We start from the raw sequence: 19,272 nt of genomic DNA, 5'->3' as shown, positions 1-19,272 counted from the left end.
TTCAATTTAGTGTGTAGGGTGTTGTGAAGGACAGTGTCAGAGACCTTACTGAAATTCAGATAGTTGACATTAGTGGCTCTTCCCTTGTCAACTGATGGAGTTACGCCATCATAGATGACCACTAAGTTGGAGTCACAGACTGCTAGGTAGGAGTTGTCCTTGGTGAAGCTACGCGTATTATCCTATATCACTTCCCTCACTTTCATGTTCAAATCCATATATAGATTTGATGATTCTCAGATGTCTCTTTCAACCCCCACGATACTGTGGTTATGTGTTTCTGCGAATCTGTGAATCTGTTTCATGGTGCTTTTCCATGTTGTAATCTGACATACTGACACACTGGACAAGTACAGCTTACTAATATTGTTGTAAAGTTCAATGTAGCACTAAAACATCCAGTGGAAATTGCACCCATATGAATTACAAAAGGTCACAGAACTATTCCTTTTACTGCGTTACATACAAAGCAGCTACCTGCTTTTTCTTGAACAGTCTCTCACACATGAACATGGAAACCATAAGCAAAACGTTCTAGAGAACCCATAAGAAATATCTTGTTCATATTTTTTCCTACAGTCTGAGGAAGGCCTTGTACAGCACAACAAGAAGAGGCTAACTGCAATGTGTATCTCATAAGAAATGCTTTCTCAGGTTACAGAGCTGTAATGTAAAGCTGAAGTTTTAGTGCTCACTGTTTCTTGACACAGACTCATAATCACTGCACTGTAATAAAAGAATTGCCAGTTTTTCTTTCCTTTCTGACAGACCTCATATACAGTTATATTTAGGTGTCAGCTTAACACGTCAGTCTTTTACTGTAATATTTCAAGTCCTCAGCTTAAAACCCAAAGTAAAACTTTATCAGATACTGAGAACAGTTCAGACTACATACAGAAGAAAATCATAGAGATGTTCAAATTTTCATCAAACCGCAGCGGTGAAGTGTGAAAATTCAAGAGCAGGGTCAGAAGTGAGCTGAGAGGAAAATCAAGCAAGATCAGGTGCAGTATGCAAGTCTGTACAGATTAATTTTGCTTCTTAAAAGTAAAGGAGAGACCAAAAAAACCTCAAATCTATTGTTAGAAACTTGTTTCATTTGCAGCCACAGACTTAAAGCCTTAATCTTCATGACAAGTTACAAGAAGTTTTAATAACTATGAAATCTCTTTATAAATGTATTTTGTTCTAACTGAGCTTTATACTGCAAGTAGAATTTGAGATGAAATCCTATTAAGAGTTAGTTTTGCTTTTCAGTTCGTCATATAGGAAGAAAATGTAGTGAAGCCATTCAGGAAAATCACTTGTCTGAGGGACAGGCATCATGTTCACTGAAGAGACACAGTAACACAACTTGCCATTCCCCAGAGGAATAACAGAATTTCAATTGCTGGGTGAGAATAATTTTAGTACAAAAAAGTAGTGTGATGAATTCAAGGATTTTGATTTAAAAAGATTAATGAACAACTGATAAGTTGACAAAAGGAATAGTAAGAATCAAAATAAATGGTGACTAGTGCAAGCCTTGATCTATGGAATTAATGAAAACACAAATGAATTGAACTACAAATTAAAAAATCGAGTAAATGGTCCAATGAAAAAAGTTATAGTGACCGTTACTCACTCATTAGCCCTCCTTTTATAAAAACTAGCAATAACCTGCTCTACCAAGGACATGTGATTTTGCAGTTAAGAAGCCCCAGCGGATCAGGATGGCTCTTGATTTTGTAACTTCATACATAAGTGGAAAAAAAAATCCCATTTAGTGGAAAATTTGTTTTTGTTTTCTAAACATTTTCCACTCTATTAGACTTTGAGATTTTTGAAAGAAGGATTACATCCTGTTCACTCTGTACAGGGCCTAAACCTACAGTGTGTTGAGGTACCTCAGTGAGGTTGCTAGCCAGACAATGCAGCACACACAGGAGGGGACAAACAAGAAGATGATTCCAATTGCAGTGTTCCTCTCTAAATATCATGACCATCCCAACAGAGTCAAAGGTCATAAACAGTTCTATTCTTAATCCATCATCATTCTTCTGGAGCAATTCAGAGATGAACATAATATTAGCACAGAACAAACATATCTATTGGACCTTCGAAAGGTGGATGCCTGCCTAAGGCATCCCTGGACAGCCTTTGAGGCACTTACGCATTTCTATTTCTAGCTGAGCAGCATAATCACATTATTTTGAGAGGACTGCTCTGTTTTCATGTGTAAAAGCAGAGAATCTACACAATGCCTGCATTGGCTGGAATAGACCTGCACCCCCAAATGCAGGTATGTGGGTTTCTTTTCTGTGAATTTTGAAGGTCGTATGTAACACATTGCAAAGCCCTTCTTTCAGTAATATGTAAAAGGAATAAAGTTGATAATATTGCCAAATTCATGCTCCTGGATTAGAAAAAAAAAAAAAAAAAAAAAGTAAGCAGAGAATAAATATAAAAACAATGAATAGAGAAAAGAAAGGATCGTAACCTGTTTTGCCTCCTGTATTTACTCTTGCATTTTGCAGTATATCCTGAGATAACATGATATGCTTTCCAGAGTTTTTATTGTCCTGGGGTACAGTCACCAGTCACCAGTAACAAATACTTTTAATGAAAGGAAGGAAGAACTATATTAATTTGAGAGGGAGCTCTCAAACACAAAATCATTTTTATGTATGGATACCATAGCTACTGTTCTGTTCAGTTGGACTTCCTGGGGTAGATGTCCAGTGAGTAGCAGGAAAGAATTTCGTAAGAGCCATGATCATCAAGGCCCTCTGACTTTCCCTTCAGCCCCAAAGAAGAGAAGTCTTGGGGACATAAACTGGCATTTGGGACTTCTGCAGCCTGTCTGTAGATATCCAGGGATGCAGGCTGATCTCTCTGTGGCAGGCAGAGACAGGTTTTCATCAAATGGGCAATGTTGTAATGTTGCACCATGAGGCAAATGTCCCTGGCTGCTCTCTGCTCCAGCCCCAGCAGAGAACCTCGCTTTCATTGCATTTTCCCTCAGTGGTCCAAAAAGCCAATTTCTCTGCTTTCTCAGCTGTATAGTGTAAGCTGTCATGTGGAGACATAACAGCAATAGCACAACATCCTGGTAACTCATAGTACGTTTATGGCTGCTGCTGTCATGAGGTTATCTGCTCAGTAGGAGAGACTTCAGGTATAGCTGAGCTCCTGTGCTGGACAAGTTTTCATGCACCAGCTAAAGCACAGTGTGGTCATGCACTCTTGTTTCAAATGCAAAATCAGACATTTTCCACTCAAGCTTAAATTAGCACCTTTTACTCTTGCTTCAGGCTAACACGAAACATAATTTGTTATTGTGGCTCAGCTGACGCACATGAACTTGCTCCTCCCAAGAACTGAAACCAGTCCCTGAATCCTGAGTGGGCAAATGTACAACCTCAAAGTGTCTAAATAGTTGAGATGATGCTTTATTGGTTTCCTCTCGTGCAGCAGCTGTACAATTGCAGGGTAGAAGCAGTGCTCAATGCAAGGGTCTGTGTGAGAGTTCTGGGTGAATCTTTCTCATGAGTAACTGTTGCTCTTGTGTTTACCCTGGACACATAACACATTCTGGCTTTGTGGGCAGCAGGAAATTTACCTTTTAAAAACATTGCAAGGTAGAGTCTTATATTATTCACTTGTTGGTGCTGCTCTCACAGATTTTTCAGCCTTTCTTGTCCTAGAATCAAACAGCTGAACCATCAAATTTCCTCCCAGAACAAATGACAGATAGTGCTTGATTCTTCAAGATTTTTGGAATCACAGAGTCACAGAATGGCTGAGATTGGAAGGGATTTCTGAAAGTTACCTAGTCCAATGCTCCTGCTCCAGCAGGGACACCCAGAGCAGGTTGCTCAGGACCATGTCCAGGAAGCTTTTGAAGAAATCCAACATCTACTGCCATTAATTCCTTAAACTTTGGAAAAGTTTCAGAATTTCTGCTTGTTTTACCTAGATAGTGCAAGTGTTCTGCATCATTTTAAAAAGTATTTTTCTTTTCTTAAAGTATATACCACCCACTTATTGAGTTTCTATGTTGACATACAAGAACATAGAAAGTATTAAGTCACAACTAAAGCTACTTGGAAACCTCTCTCTTGAGGTCTTTAGCCTTACACACCATGCTTACCACAAAGCAAGAGAAGGAGCTGCTCCTTTAATGTCCTTATAAAGTAACTCTCCATGAATCCTTCAGAAGTGGAAAGGGCATTTCTACACAATTTCTAGTAAGTCAGAGATTAGAAGTACAGGACAAAAAGCTTGCTCACTAGGGTAAATCTTACCTGTGCAAATCTCACTTTTATCTATGGTGGTAAAGCCTGAATCATCTGACTCTAAAGGGAAAATGTCCAGTATTTCCATAACTTTTTATTCACTACCAGCTCCTTCCCCATCTGCAAAGTGTTATGTCTCCTCCAATTTAACTAAATAGTGATAGATTTTTCCTGGTGATATCTTGTCTTCCTGCACAGATTTTGCCTTTATTTTTCTCTTTGGTACTTCTGCAAGATCTTCTAGTCCTAGAGAAACTCCTACATCAGTTGTCTTTTTCTTCTCTAGTTGTCCCTATATTCTGAAGTTCTTCCATCTCTCCAGTTCAAAAGTTCAGTAAAGTACCATCAGCAAGAGAAATTATCATAGGCATAGTCTTCAAATGTTGAATGGATGTCTCAGGAAACATACAGTCATTCAATGTGATATCATCAGTCTCTTGTGAGTTCTCCATCCCTTAGACTGAGCTCAAAAAAGTTTTCCTCTGCTGTGACAGAAATGCACAATGAGCAAAAGATGGGGAACAAGAAGGGCAAGAGATGAAGAAGAGGACCAGGAGTACATAGGGTTTTTTAAGTTGCTTGAATAAATGTGTGCCTACCTCTGCATCTTTACAGAGTGGAGCATGTTACAGAAAACTGGTGTGATCCCCAGCTTTGTACACAGAAACATACACAGTAGACAGAACTTAATGTAATAGATTTAGATAAGAAGATAAGAAGCCAACTTCTCTGACTCACATTTATCTGTGGCAGTGTGCTTCCAGTGTAAAACTCTTAGAGGTACTTGCTTGCTTTCAACTTGCTGATGCATTCAGCTATTTACTTCAAATGCAAGAGATACTTATGAAAAGACAACAAATCCTATAACCTAAAAATGAACCTCCCATCAGCTCTGACGTTGATAATATGTGCACCTAATGAAGAGAAAACCAGCTCATAAGACTAAAATACCAAAGGGTATGCATTGACCCTAACCTTAGGAGTCTTTGCATCATACAGGGAAAGCTTGTGTTGTGCTGTCAGCATATGTTTACATCTCTAAAATATTTTGTAGCAAGGTCTGCATGGGATTTGCCACATTATTACTGTGAGAAAACCTCAGAGAAAGGCATGAAGGGTAAACCACAAACTGTGCTATTTCTGAAACTCTTGTTCTGTGTTAATTTCTACCTGCCTGGAGGAAATTTTGTTGACCTTTCACGCACTTATCTCAGTGCCGGTCTCATTCTCAGCAGCTCAACTCTCTTCTTCTGAGGGTCCCTTTGATTCTTAAGAATATTTCAAGACCACCTATCTATCTATGGTCTCTTGGATTTTTATTTTATTTTATTTTATTTTATTTTGAGAAATGCACATCATTTCTTATCTCGAGACAGAGTTCAAAGTAACAAGAATTTGCATGGTTTCTCAATTTTGTTTGTATGTTACATGTAACTGTACTGACTATACTATTTCTGCTGCTGGTTAAAAGCTTGTGTTGAGAGACAGAGAGATTAGGAAGGCTGGCTTTTTTTATGCTGTGTTTAGATAGGTTTTGATATTACAGGGGAAGAGCTGTTGTTCTCTGATATAAGGAACTCCCACCTGTGAGTTGAATGTTTCATGATCAAGCAGTGTTAAGTCTCAGAGATTTCTTCTGATTCACTCAAGTTGATCCTTGGATTGAAGGTTTTCATGGAAAGCAAGTTCAGAAGAAAGTAATTTCTTGGCTCTAGTCACATGAATCAAAGGGTTCAGAACAAAGAAAGAATAGATTTATACTGTCTTGTTCTGTATTACTGCCAATGACATGCACACACTGGAGATCATTCCCTCTGTTCATTCTCATGGAAACCCATCAGCTATGCCTAAACCTAGAATGGGTATGGAAACGCTTTGTTCAAGCTGGTAACTACTTCAAATAAATGTTTTCAGTTTCCATATCTCTGAGAAACACAATTGCTTTTGTCCACAAATCTCCCTAAAAAACATCTGCAACTATGAATCTAAGCAAGTGCGATGATGGCAGGTGCCTAGATTAAAGACCAAGATACAAACAATGATGGTAGCATTGCTGCCTTGATATGTGAATCGAGGGAGATTTTCAAAGCATTACCTAGAAGCTGGTGACTTGGCAATGAAGGTAATGATAAGACTCATAATCACATAGTAAACTTAGTAAAGAAAGGAGAAAGCATAGATACAAATTAAAAGCAAACAAGCAAACAAACAAACAAACAAAAAAAAAACAGGGTGTTCTCACACAAATGAAAGGCAGAGAAAAGCTGAGATTGCTGGAATATTTGTATGTAGGTATGTATGCCTATTACAAAGAGTTCCTATGTACATATTCTGCATGTTCAGTTACAGTGGAGATTTGTTCTTCCCCTGATTATCTGGATTTTAATGAGAAACATTTGGAGAAGGACAAAGTGGCACATTTTAGCTTTCCACTTCTCTTTAAATTGTTCTGGAAATTACAGAAGAATATTTATTTGGAGAGTAGGGAGCACTTGTTTTGGATGACATATCTCCCACACATAAATTTTGAAGGAAGCAATTTGAGATGTAGAGCAACAAGTGCAAATGAGTTCATTAAACTGCAATGCCACTAAGAATCTCAAGAATGACTCTATCCCAGTTACAAGTAGGTCATCACAATTACTCTCATCATAAGACTGAACCTGACAAGAGTTCTGGATTATGGACTTCAAAGAGCCAGGGATTGTGCCTTCCTTCCATACTCACTCATGATGTGCAGATGTAATTGCACTAAAGTTAGGATAATATGCACTGTAATTGATTATACATCCAGTCTGTATGCGGATTTAGGAGGAGGGTTCCATCCTACAGACATTAATTAGACTGGCAAAGAGAGCAAGGAAAAGACTACACAGTCCTATGCAAACAAGTGAAACATGGGTATACAGCTGTCAGCACAAGGTTGGAGCATTAGCATTCCTGCTCTTCTCATCATCTTTCTTATGAAGCTCTCTGTACGCAGCATGTGCCATATTTCTTCAGCATTCCTAAGAGAAATTGTCTCTCTCATACACAGAAACTAACATACTGGTATAATGGCAAGCCAAGGGCTAATTTCTTCTAGATAGGGGAATTTCAGTCCTCATTAACAGAAACTTTGCCTTCATGCATTGTGGCCAGATGGGAACAATGCAACCAGGTAACAATCAAGGACTGAGGTTTGGAAAAGGCATTCATGGCTGCATGTGTCTAAGAATAACTATTAGGCACTGGTCCTGGAGTCTGAGGGCCTAAAACTCTTTCGCTGGGCTTCTACTTCTAAATTGAACAACTTCTCAGGGCTGTGGAGTTCCAGACTGGTGCAAGCTAGTTTTACCCACTCACATTTGCTCAAATCACAGAATAACAGAATCACCAAGGTTGGAAAAGACCTACAAGATCATCCAGCCCAACCATCCACCCAACACCAATAGTACTTACTAAACCATGTCCCTCAACACAAAATCCAAACATTCCCTGAACACCTCCAGGGTTGGTGACTCCACCACCTCCCTGGGCAGCCCATTCCAGTGCCTGAACACTCTTTCAGAAAAGCAGTATTTCCTAACATTCAGCCTAAATCTCCCCTGGTGCAGCTTGAAGCCGTTCCCTCTAGTTCTGTCACTAGTTATCATGAGAGAAGAGGCCAACCCTCAGCTCACTACAACCTCAAAAACCTGTGAAAGAATAGCTTGTCCTTATGTTTTAGAGCAGCTGAGGACTGATCAGCCCCATAGGCCACAAAAGATGTGCAGGCCATGTGGGCAGTATCACTGTGGTACTTTGCCTTAGGTCAAACTGGTAGAAGCATGCTTTGCATTCCCACTCCTCAATTGCATGAGATTCATGTTGGTGATGATTTGCTGGGGCATAGACCCAGCAATTTGCCCAGGTACTGCGAGTGATGTCCATAAGCTGGTGTCCTAAGAGCTGCCTGCCCTATGGCTCTTGGCCTCAAGCTACTGTCAGCTTTGGTGCTGCACAGGCAGGGATTGGTATTGCTGTACAATGTCACTGTGTTTGTGGAACTGATTAACAAGGAGTGAGGGTAGATTCCACAAAAATGTATGATACCTCCCTCAGAGTGAGCATTTCTGCTGCCAGGGATCTTTTAGTTTTTTCCTCCTGTGTTGAAGCTGTGATGCAAACACAATATTATTTTCCTGTTACTTAAACACTTTAATTTATATTGATCAAAATGTACTTTTAACAGAATATTTTACAGGTACAAATCAGACTTCATTTTAAACAGAGCAGTCAGCAGCAGTATTCCCTGGCAAGAGGGCAGATGAACCAGACAGTTAACTGCTACAGTGCAATCTGGTTATCTACCATTTTCTACATTAAGATCTGAAGCTAATGAAGAGTGTTGACACTTCAGCACTGAGCAATGGAGAACACATGTCTCATCTTCTGTTACAACAGAGAGGGAGCTCCAGAAGGATCTCACAGGGATGTACAGATGTCGGATGCCTGTTCTAGTTGGAGGTGGCCAAATGATCCCACACACAATGTGTGAGGACAGGACAGGACAGCTAAGTTTACCACAGTCACCACTGCCTGTGTAGAGTAATATTCTGCTTAGATTCTGCCCACTTTGGATTTTGTCTGTTAATTAAACTTTGCAGCTTTTAAAATAGCTAGAACTGCTGACTTACATAAGAGCATATTCACTGTCATATAGCCCTGCAGATAAATAACCAGCCTGCCAACCTCAGAGGAGATGGACATGGCAGCAGGAACATTGCTTCCAGTAACACTGGCTGGAAAATCTCCAGGTGATTTGTTTTCCTTCAGAAAACACTGATTTGATTTTAAAAGCCAGCAGGGAAATGACTTGTTCATAGTTTTCAGTGAAAAACTAGTGATGCTTTTTACAGGACTAGCCCGTGTGGTTTATATTGTGTTATGTCTTTACCTAAAAGCTAAAAAAAAAAAAAAAAAAAAGAAGTCAGATAAGGCCTTTCTGAAATGGAATATATCCCTTAAAGACAGACTTGACATTTCTAAAATTAAATGTCTGAAGAAAAATTTGTTTTGTTTGTCTTTTGAATTTTGTTGTTGAGCAAGGATAACAGGTTGGGTTAAGGTGCTGAAAGTCCTCCTAGGGTAGAGGTTTTGCTTCTAGACTGATTCTAATCCATGTAATGCAACACAGCTGTGGAACAACAACAACAACAACAACAAAGTAAAGATTTTGCAAAGAAGACGACTAGGGATTTCCCAAGAAAGTTAAGAGTACAGGGATCCTGGGTACAAAATGGCTACCAAAAACATCTTGTTTCTCTATCTAACTGACAGGGTATAATTAAATCCTTCAGGGGATGGGGTGTCTATGTTTGCACAGAAGGTTTTCATTGTACTAATGCCCAACTATCATAGGAGCACTTCAAAGTTCAGTGTAAAATGGAGCAGCAGTCTCACAGTGACCTACTTTCCTCTTGCCCACTAAAACCTTAAAACCTCTCCCATAATTCTTGTTTTGTGAAAAAATACAACTTAGCCAACTGTAGAATACAATAGTGTCAGAATGAGGAATTCTGAAATAGTTTGCAGTTGCTTTGGAAAATGCAAAGAACTACTGAAATAAAAAATATTCAAAGGAAATCTAGGCATTACTTCCCTTCAATGATTTTTTTCTTTTTCAGATAGAGAACCTGATAGTTCATTCATTCTTTAGAGATGTGAAAACACTGAACACTCCCACATAGGCATTCAACTGAAAGCAATATCTATCTTTTGGTCAAATGCTTGAGATGATTACAATTAATGTGCAAAGTGATATAGACACTGAAGGCATTCAAATTCCAATTGCTCAGACACAGAAAAAAAAGCCCTAATTCCTGGAGACTCATTGTCTTCCTTCCTTGAAAGGACACAGATGAAAATACTTAGGCATGTTTAAAACTGACCCACATTTCAATAACTTTGGTTTTTGGTTTCTTTTTTTAGCCAGTGTTCTGGAATCAACAATGTTGCGTCTTTTCTGGATCCTGAATGGGTCCAGACTGGTTCAGTTGCACTGATGTGAGCCAGCTTCAACTCCCTGTTGGTATTTGATCCAGCTTTGCAGATATTACCAAGGCACTCCACTGCCTCAAGAACCCAGCCATCTTCTGAAGCAGCACAGACTTTTCTCTGTATTTGTGGCATGGTTGATTCTCAACCTAATCAAAAACTTGTGGATTAGTACGCACTTAGACTACGTTAACTGCTAATTTGTCTTCCTCTACTAGAATTGCCTACATTGGTGGCACCCAACTGACATTACCTGGTACTTCAACTGGTGCTGAAACCTAGTCTCTGTGGTCATTCTGGCCATCCTTTCCTCATGGCTACCCTGATCCCTAAAAGACTTCATCATCACGAAGTTGTTGCAGAAGAAGCAGCATGACAAAACGTAGAAATTCATAAATGAAAAATCCAATATGACTCGGCTTACATACCAACTGACTCTCTATTGTCTATAGTGCAATACAAAATCTTGCTGACCCTACAGCTTATTGCCAGGCTGAAAATCCCAGAAGTATTACAAATAAACTCAGCACCAGAGGTCTAAGATTATTCATTTTAACAATCTTTGCTGTCTTGAACTCCTGTCAAGATCTAGACATCAAACACAAGTCGATTTCTATCATCATCCTTGACTCTGTAAAGTGAGCATCTCTGCATTCATCAAGCACAGGCCCTTACTGCCTTTCACATTTTCTTTCTCTGACCTGATCTCCAAATGATAGTGGATAACAAAAATTTGCATCTAAAATAATAATAATAATAATAACTCAGTTCACTTTTATGAGAAAAGGAAAAGATCACTGTATTTCTTACTTCTAAAAGAAAAGGACTTTGGTGCAGCCTCAGCAACCTGAAAGTACAAGGCGGTACAGGACATTAGCACCAGAGCAGCTCAGTGGGGACAACCCTAGTTGTGTTGAGACCAAGACCAAGCACACTGCAACTTCTGTGCAGCTAGGCCTTTGCCTGTTCTTTCTCTCTTTCTTTTTTTTTTTTTCTCTCTTCTCTTCCTTTCTCTCTCTTTCTTTGCTTCATCTCTGGGGACAATGGACCAGATCTCCAGCTGGTACTGCATAGAGGAATAAAGTGAATAAAAATGATTTGTACTGTGACTTGCACTGATAAAGGCCTGGACCTCTGTGATCCAAAGTGGCCCCTTTGCCATTTTTTCTACGCCATTTTTTCTTGCAAAATCACAAGCACCTAATTGATAGAGTTTCATTCTTAGCTCTCAGTCATCTGGATTTAAGCAAGCTTCATGCTATTATACTAATCAATTATTTTTCTCTTTTAATCGCTTGGCCATGAAGCAGACAATAAAATATGTGCAGAAGGAGCTGCAAGATAAGATAAGATAGAGGCTTAAACATTTTTCAAATTAATCCAATTGCTTTGTGTTATTTGATGAGATAGCATGTTTTTCCTCTTTTGGCTAATGAAACTACGGCTTCAGAAATCCCCAGATCAGAAGGGCATGCTTAGCCCTAGCCCCAGCCCCAGTCTTGCTGACAAAAGTTTGAAAGTTAAGCTTGAAAGGGAAGGTGCCACTGAACTTCAACAGCGCTTTCCCCAGCCATTTTTGTCTTTAGGCTTCAGACACTAATAGGATAGAAACAACAAAAGTGGGGTTTGGGGAAGGTAAATGCAACATAGCTCAGAGAAAAGAAGAAGTGACCAGCAGTGACAATCCCAGCCACTTCCCTGTGGGAGGGGGCATATTTAGGTGGTGCATGGACAGAACACCTCTCTTTCAAAGTGACTGATGGCACTGAGAGGTGACTTATTTTATTACACTAGTGTATATCATCTTGCATTGACTCCAGATCCCAGCTCAGCAATCACACATACTTGGATAGTTTACAGGGTCTCTACCAACAAGTCACGGTTTCTTTACGGCACAAATGTGGGCATTTGCTTTTCAGCACCTCCGTGTAACTTTACACATGGTCTAGGTTTATTTTGAATCGAGGTGCTGCAGCATATATTTTACAGCCGTCCTCAAACTCACTTCCAGGAAGGGATTCCTACTGTCACCCCACACCACCACGTCTCCACTGAGTCTGCTAAGGTCACTGTGCCTGAACTTCAGCAGGAAGAGCATGCGTTCAACAAACTGATCTTCTCTGCTCTTCTTTCAGTGCTAGGACACTGGGACTGCAGGCACATTTACTGCAAGCTCCCCTCTAGTTTATTCACTCATACCTATCTTAGATGGGGTGATACCCAGGTGTCCTCCCAACTGTAGGTTTCTCCACATCTTAGAGTAGCTTTCTACATGCTTTGGACACTGGTTCCTGGCTGAAAATAAGATCAGACTTTCATATCATGGCCTAGAAGCACACTGCATCTAGTCTTAAGGACCCTTGGTCATTCCTCTCAAAGCACAGTATAAGAAAATCAGCATTTCCATGTCCCAATCTGGCCACGGGTCTCTACAGTATTTTGATAAATTGAGATAAGCACTAGATTCTGTACTCAGAATTAAAGATAACTGTAGTTATTTTTATTAGAAATAGAAGGAAGAGAAAGAATAAGAAAGGTAATTAGCATACTCTTAGAGTGACTGAAGTTTAAAGAAAAACAACCAAGAATTTCCAAAATGTAAATAAAGATACAGAATAATTTTCTGTTCAGGTAATTTCAAAGAAATCTTGGCATCTCTTAGCTGTGTTTGTGACTACTGTGGTCTGTCACACTACAGGGGAGGTGGAGCTAATGAAAAAAACCTCCAGCAGATTAGAAACATACTGAAAAACAGGACCAGACTTTCTTTTGCATATATTGAAGCCACTCTATTCATCGTTTAGAGATGCAGGCCTCACAGTCCCATCCCCTCCTAATCAGAACTATCAACATATCTATGTCCATAGAAAAATGAGGACCACTGAAGTCAACTTGGTATCAACTTAATCAGCATTCATGGTGGCACCTCCTATAAACCACACAGATAAAGTTGCCAGTGGCAAGGCAGTGCTATGCAGTGATTCAGGATGTCTTGCTGGGGGCAAGCTGTGATCAATAATTGGAGGGTGAAAATGGATTGCACAGTCTGTGCATGCTGAGCTGCAAGACCTGGAAAGCTCCCGTTGGCACTGGTCTCCAGCTGTTCTCTGCTCCCAGGCTGGTGTGTAACAGTGGCAGGCTGAGCATCTGCCTATGTCCATGCTGAGTTTCCATAGCACTTCTCCATAAATTTCAATTGCGCACATGTATTTTTCCCCAGCACTGTTTCCATCTCTGGCTCTGCACTGCACCCTTTCTGTGCTGTGTCTCAGTCCTTTCCTCCACCATCTGCTGCAAAGAGCTCATTTGTCAAAGGGACAAGATCTCTAGGGGCTGAAAGGAAGGAGCCCGTCAACACTGCTTTCATCCCACCATGTGTGTTGGCAAGGAGCCAGGAGCTAGCTAGCCATGGAGGACTTCGCAAGGCCCATTTGTTTAAATGCATTTTACACTACATGATTGTCAAGGGCACAGTGTCCTCGTGTCAATGGAAAGGGGCCCACCATGGGAGGAAACCAGACATTTGAGAATGTCACATCTGCTGGCCAAGGGCAGCCACCTGCCTGGGTTCTGTAGGTGCAGGGGGACTGTGTACAGCCTTCTGCTCCCCTGGCCCTGGCTGCTGCAGGCAGCACAGCCGGTGCCAGCCTGCTGCAAGGTGCACATGACTGTCAAAGCAGAGGGAAGCAGCACTAGGTGAGTTGCTGGTCATGCTTGGAGCTGGCTCTGCCCATCGGCTGTGTCATGGTGGCTGTGGTTTGGTGATTTTTTGTTGTCAATATTCCACATCAGAACATCATGTGGACCGGTGGCAGTTAAAGAGTTTCCATTGTGTTTTCTCTTTGTTAAAATTGCTAGCTCTCTGCCTTTCCCCTCTCCCAGAGCACACACTCCAGGGCTGGCCGGGTCACGTGGCAAACTGCTAGTCCCCATTCTTTTTTTTTTTTCCTTCTTTCCATTTTTTATTTTTACTTTTATTTTTTCCTTTTTCCCAGGGCTTGTGCCCCCCCCCGTCACAGACTTATACCTAGGGATAACCCCATGACAGCTGGGTGTGTTACCAGCCTTCTCCGTGGTGCTCCTGCCTCGATCTGTCATGGGCTGAAGAGCAGGCAGGCAGGAAAAGGATTCCTCCCATCCCCTGCACACCCTCAGTCATCTCATTGCTCTTCAAACAAGGTGGGAGGAAAGCCAGTGCATTCTTCAGGGTGCATTCTTCAGGGTGACATCCTCAGCTGTTTCTGCACACCACCTCTCCCTTAACCTGTAAAGAAGAACCTGGAGTGCTAGTTTTGAAAGATGCTGTAAAAAGAAATGCAAGAGGATGCTCCATGAGCTACAGATGGCTGCTTCATAGCTCTGAAAACCCTGAGTGCAAATCCTGACAAGGGAGGCAATGTAGACTGTAGATGTGCAGCTGTAAGCTTCAGCACCACCGCTCTTGGCAGAAGCAGGAAGGTGGGGAAAGGCAGGGACTCACTTTCCAGCTGCAAACGACTGGGCTGGCAGAGCCAAGCACTCACCCATCACTGCCTGCCTCAAAGCACTGATTTTTTCATTTTTGTTTTTTTAATTATCTGTTTTCCCCAAGACCTGCCCCATGCTCAATGCATTTCCACAGCAATGAGACAAAGCTCAAGGCTGGGTAGGAGGCACATTTCAGAGAAGCACTGAATGGGAACAGGCAGACCTGCCAGCAGAGGGTGCCTGAGGGAGAGTGAAGAGTAGTAGGGTAGAGCTGTCAGGAGATAGAATGCCACAACCAAATGACAGCTAGAACTACAGTCACACCATTATGGCCAGGCACAGGCTGTGACCATGCACACCTTGGGAAGAGTTATATGTCAACATAAATATTCTCCATGTGCATTTGTATTCATCCAGAGCATGAATTTCAGTTTCAGAAATTCAGTACCAAGGAATTCCTCACCGAGGCATGATGGAAGAAGAGAGATATAGGGAAATCTGAGAGTTCTAAAAATGATATAAACCAGTCACAAGCCAGAGTAGAGTGAGTACATGGCCTACACCCATCCAGGACACAAAACAAATGCTTTACATTAATTGGGAGAGAACAGAATAAGGCTCCCGGCTCCCCAGCAAGACAAGGCAGGAGCTTCCAGTCCTGATGGTCTCTGTGAATGTGTAATGCTCTGTTCCTTGGAGCTGATTATTTCAGACCCAGAGACCAGATCAATGCACTTTTTCATGCTTTACAGTAAAAGGAAATACTGTGCCAAATCTCATGAGTCAGAATCAGTGTGAAAAGAGAAGAGGCAGAATAGAGGAAATTTATTATAGGTGCGAATTCCCCTGCTAGCATCTGGGGAGCCCATGTGGGGAAGAGGCTCAGCTGGTATTTGGACAGTGAGAAGGAGCGGGCTTGTTAGCTGCTGTCAGAGATACACCCTGCTCCCATCAGCATCCCACTGGCCCTTCCCCAGCCCTACTTAGCCCTGCACAACATGCACCGCTCGTTCCTTGTCCTCCCTGGCTCTGAGGAGCGATTCTTCCTTCTCATTGTCAGCAGCTGAATGGGCAGGCTGTGCAGCAGGGCTGAGTCACAGAGACGTGATGAAAATGAGCTGGAGAATTTAAAATGCCAGCTGCCACCTAATGCCAAGTCAAAATTAATCAGAATCCTTGATCACTATTGTGATTGCTAACAGAGAAGTGTATGTATATTAACTTGGTTTCCTCTCTATTGTACAACACGCCCTGGGGTTGTATAATTCACAAGTAATTAAGTTCAGCAAAGATTACTGAAAAACAGAAAAGGATGCCAACCTAACTCTCTTTTATTCATCTGCCAATGAGGCTATGGATAATTAACCAGTCAGCTTTGCTCTAACTCTCATCCAAGCCAAATAGGAGGGTTCCATTTTGAGTTCATTAAGATTTGCCTACATAGGCATGAGGGGGAGAGAAAAAGAATACTCCTCTTTATGGTGTTAATTAGGATAACACAGGCTTTGGACTAATGTTTAGATCCACACTGATCTTCAGGAGCTCTCCCCAAAGACATTTTGGTATGCTAGAACTATCGAGTAGGGCTACCTGGCACCTAGTGGCTCTCCAGTCAGAGAGAATAAAATTTCCAAAGTTTGATCTTAAAATATCTTTATTTAAAACACACTGTTTGACAGAATATATATTTCAAGCTGCTCAGAAAATATATCCAAGCTCCTGGAATTTTCACTCTGAGTTGAGGGGATTTTTGCACAATTTCAAAACAGCCAAAACTTTTATTCTGAAATCTAACTTAAGACATTCAGAAATAGGCATAGTAGTTAGAAGATTAGCTACTTAGCTCTGATGCTAGTGAAGGACACCACATGGCATAAAGGATAACCATCCTTCCATCTGAGTCTCCATCATCTTCTCAGGAGAACATGATGCATCCACATTTATGATAGAGATCTACCTACTATCCTATCTCTGCCTATGACTGTTGGGAGAAACTGAGGAAAAATTGGCTTTTTTTTTCACCCACAGGTCTACCACTGATGCTTTGGTGACTTCCTGAGCCACAGCTAGTACATTAGGCTCGATAGCTCTTCCCTGGGACCTTTTCCAACATCATATAGTTGTTCCTTTTTTGTTATCCCTATTTTTGTATCTGTGGGCCTTAAACATACTATGGCAATGATTTTTGCAGTCTAATCATTAACTGAGTGAAAAAATAGTCCCTTCCCTTCCCTTCCCTTCCCTTCCCTTCCCTTCCCTTCCCTTCCCTTCCCTTCCCTTCCCTTCCCTTCCCTTCCCTTCCCTTCCCTTCCCTTCCCTTCCCTTCCCTTCCCTTCCCTTCCCTTCCCTTCCCTTCCTTCCCTTCCCTTCCCTTCCCTTCCCTTCCCTTCCCTTCCCTTCCCTTCCCTTCCCTTCCCTTCCCTTCCCTTCCCTTCCCTTCCCTTCCCTTCCCTTCCCTTTTCCCTTCCCTTCCCTTCCCTTTTCCCTTCCCTTCCCTTTTCCCTTCCCTTTTCCCTTCCCTTCCCTTCCCTTCCCTTCCCTTCCCTTCCCTTCCCTTCCCTTCCCTTCCCTTCCCTTCCCTTCCCTTCCCTTCCCTTCCCTTCCCTTCCCTTCCCTTCCCTTCCCTTCCCTTCCCTTCCCTTCCCTTCCCTTCCCTTCCCTTCCCTTCCCTTCCCCTCCCTTCCCCTCCCTTCCCCTCCCTTCCCCTCCCTTCCCCTCCCTTCCCTTCCCTTCCCTTCCCTTCCCTTCCCTTCCCTTCCCTTCCCTTCCCTTCCCTTCCCTTCCCTTCCCTTCCCTTCCCTTCCCTTCCCTTCCTTCCCTTCCCTTCCCTTCCCTTCCCTTCCCTTCCCTTCCCTTCCCTTCCCTTCCCTTCCCTTCCCTTCCCTTCCCTTCCCTTCCCTTCCCTTTTCCCTTCCCTTCCCTTCCCTTTTCCCTTCCCTTCCCTTTTCCCTTCCCTTCCCTTTTCCCTTCCCTTCCCTTCCCTTCCCTTCCCTTCCCTTCCCTTCCCTTCCCTTCCCTTCCCTTCCCTTCCCTTCCCTTCCCTTCCCTTCCCTTCCCTTCCCTTCCCTTCCCTTCCCTTCCCTTCCCTTCCCTTCCCTTCCCTTCCCTTCCCTTCCCTTCCCTTCCCTTCCCTTCCCCTCCCTTCCCCTCCCTTCCCCTCCCTTCCCCTCCCTTCCCTTCCCTTCCCTTCCCTTCCCTTCCCTTCCCTTCCCTTCCCTTCCCTTCCCTTCCCTTCCCTTCCCTTCCCTTCCCTTCCCTTCCCTTCCCTTCCCTTCCCTTCCCTTCCCTTCCCTTCCCTTCCCTTCCCTTCCCTTCCCTTCCCTTCCCTTCCCTTCCCTTCCCTTCCCTTCCCTTCCCTTCCCTTCCCTTCCCTTCCCTTCCCTTCCCTTCCCTTCCCTTCCCTTCCCTTCCCTTCCCTTCCCTTCCCTTCCCCTCCCTTCCCCTCCCTTCCCCTCCCTTCCCCTCCCTTCCCCTCCCTTCCTTTCCCTTCCCTTCCCTTCCCTTCCCTTCCCTTCCCTTCCCTTCCCTTCCTTTCCCTTCCCTTCCCTTCCCTTCCCTTCCCTTCCCTTCCCTTCCCTTCCCTTCCCTTCCCTTCCCTTCCCTTCCCTTCCCTTCCCTTCCCTTCCCTTCCCTTCCCTTCCCTTCCCTTCCCTTCCCTTCCCTTCCCTTCCCTTCCCTTCCCTTCCCTTCCCTTCCCTTCCCTTCCCTTCCCTTCCCTTCCCTTCCCTTCCCTTCCCTTCCCTTCCCTTCCCTTCCCTTCCCTTCCCTTCCCTTCCCTTCCTTTCTTTTCTTAGTTACTTTCTCAGTTCACTTTTTGTACACAGAAAGGTGGCTAGCCTACTGCCTCTTGAGCTGCTCTCCCTGCCCAGCCCTGCTTCACAGGCTTCTGGTACAGGAACAAGTTGCACCTTTTTTCAACAAGGAGGGCTTGAAGTCCATCTCCAAAATGACATTTTTCTGCTTCATTGCATATGTATCGTTTCTGTATGATGCCATGAAAATCTACTGAATTAAAGCAGGTTCTGCAAAGGTCCAAACCTAAATTTCCCCAGGGAGCACATCTCATGTTGGAAAAATGCATTCTGTTTATTTGTACTGCCTGATGCACCTTGCCAGTGGCACGAAGCCATCACAAGGTTAGTACCCGGACAGAGTGCTGTTTTAAAATGTTCTGAACATAAGTGAGTCAGTAGTCGTCTTTCCAGTCCTAATGGGCTGGCTGTTTCAAATTAAATTGAGTTATAGCAGGGCCCCTAGTCCACATCAGAGGATAAGAGCATGCAAAATTGAATTGGAAAAATGGAGTCAGTTTGCATTCCTCCTTATGAACATGCAGACAAATCAGCAACTCAGAAATTACCAGCTATTATTTTATTGGCAATTCATACAGTTTAAAAATAGCCATGGAAATTTGTACCCAGGCCACTATCTCCCTTCAAAATCAGCTAACCGTTACTGCAGCGAGCCCAAGTGGCAAATTCCTGTTGCAGCTGTTAAGCTGGGGCCAGAG

Source organism: Tetrao urogallus, assembly GCF_951394365.1.
Source record: "Tetrao urogallus genome assembly, chromosome: Z".
Classification (NCBI taxonomy): domain Eukaryota; kingdom Metazoa; phylum Chordata; class Aves; order Galliformes; family Phasianidae; genus Tetrao; species Tetrao urogallus.
Note: the sequence above shows the minus strand (reverse complement) of the source record.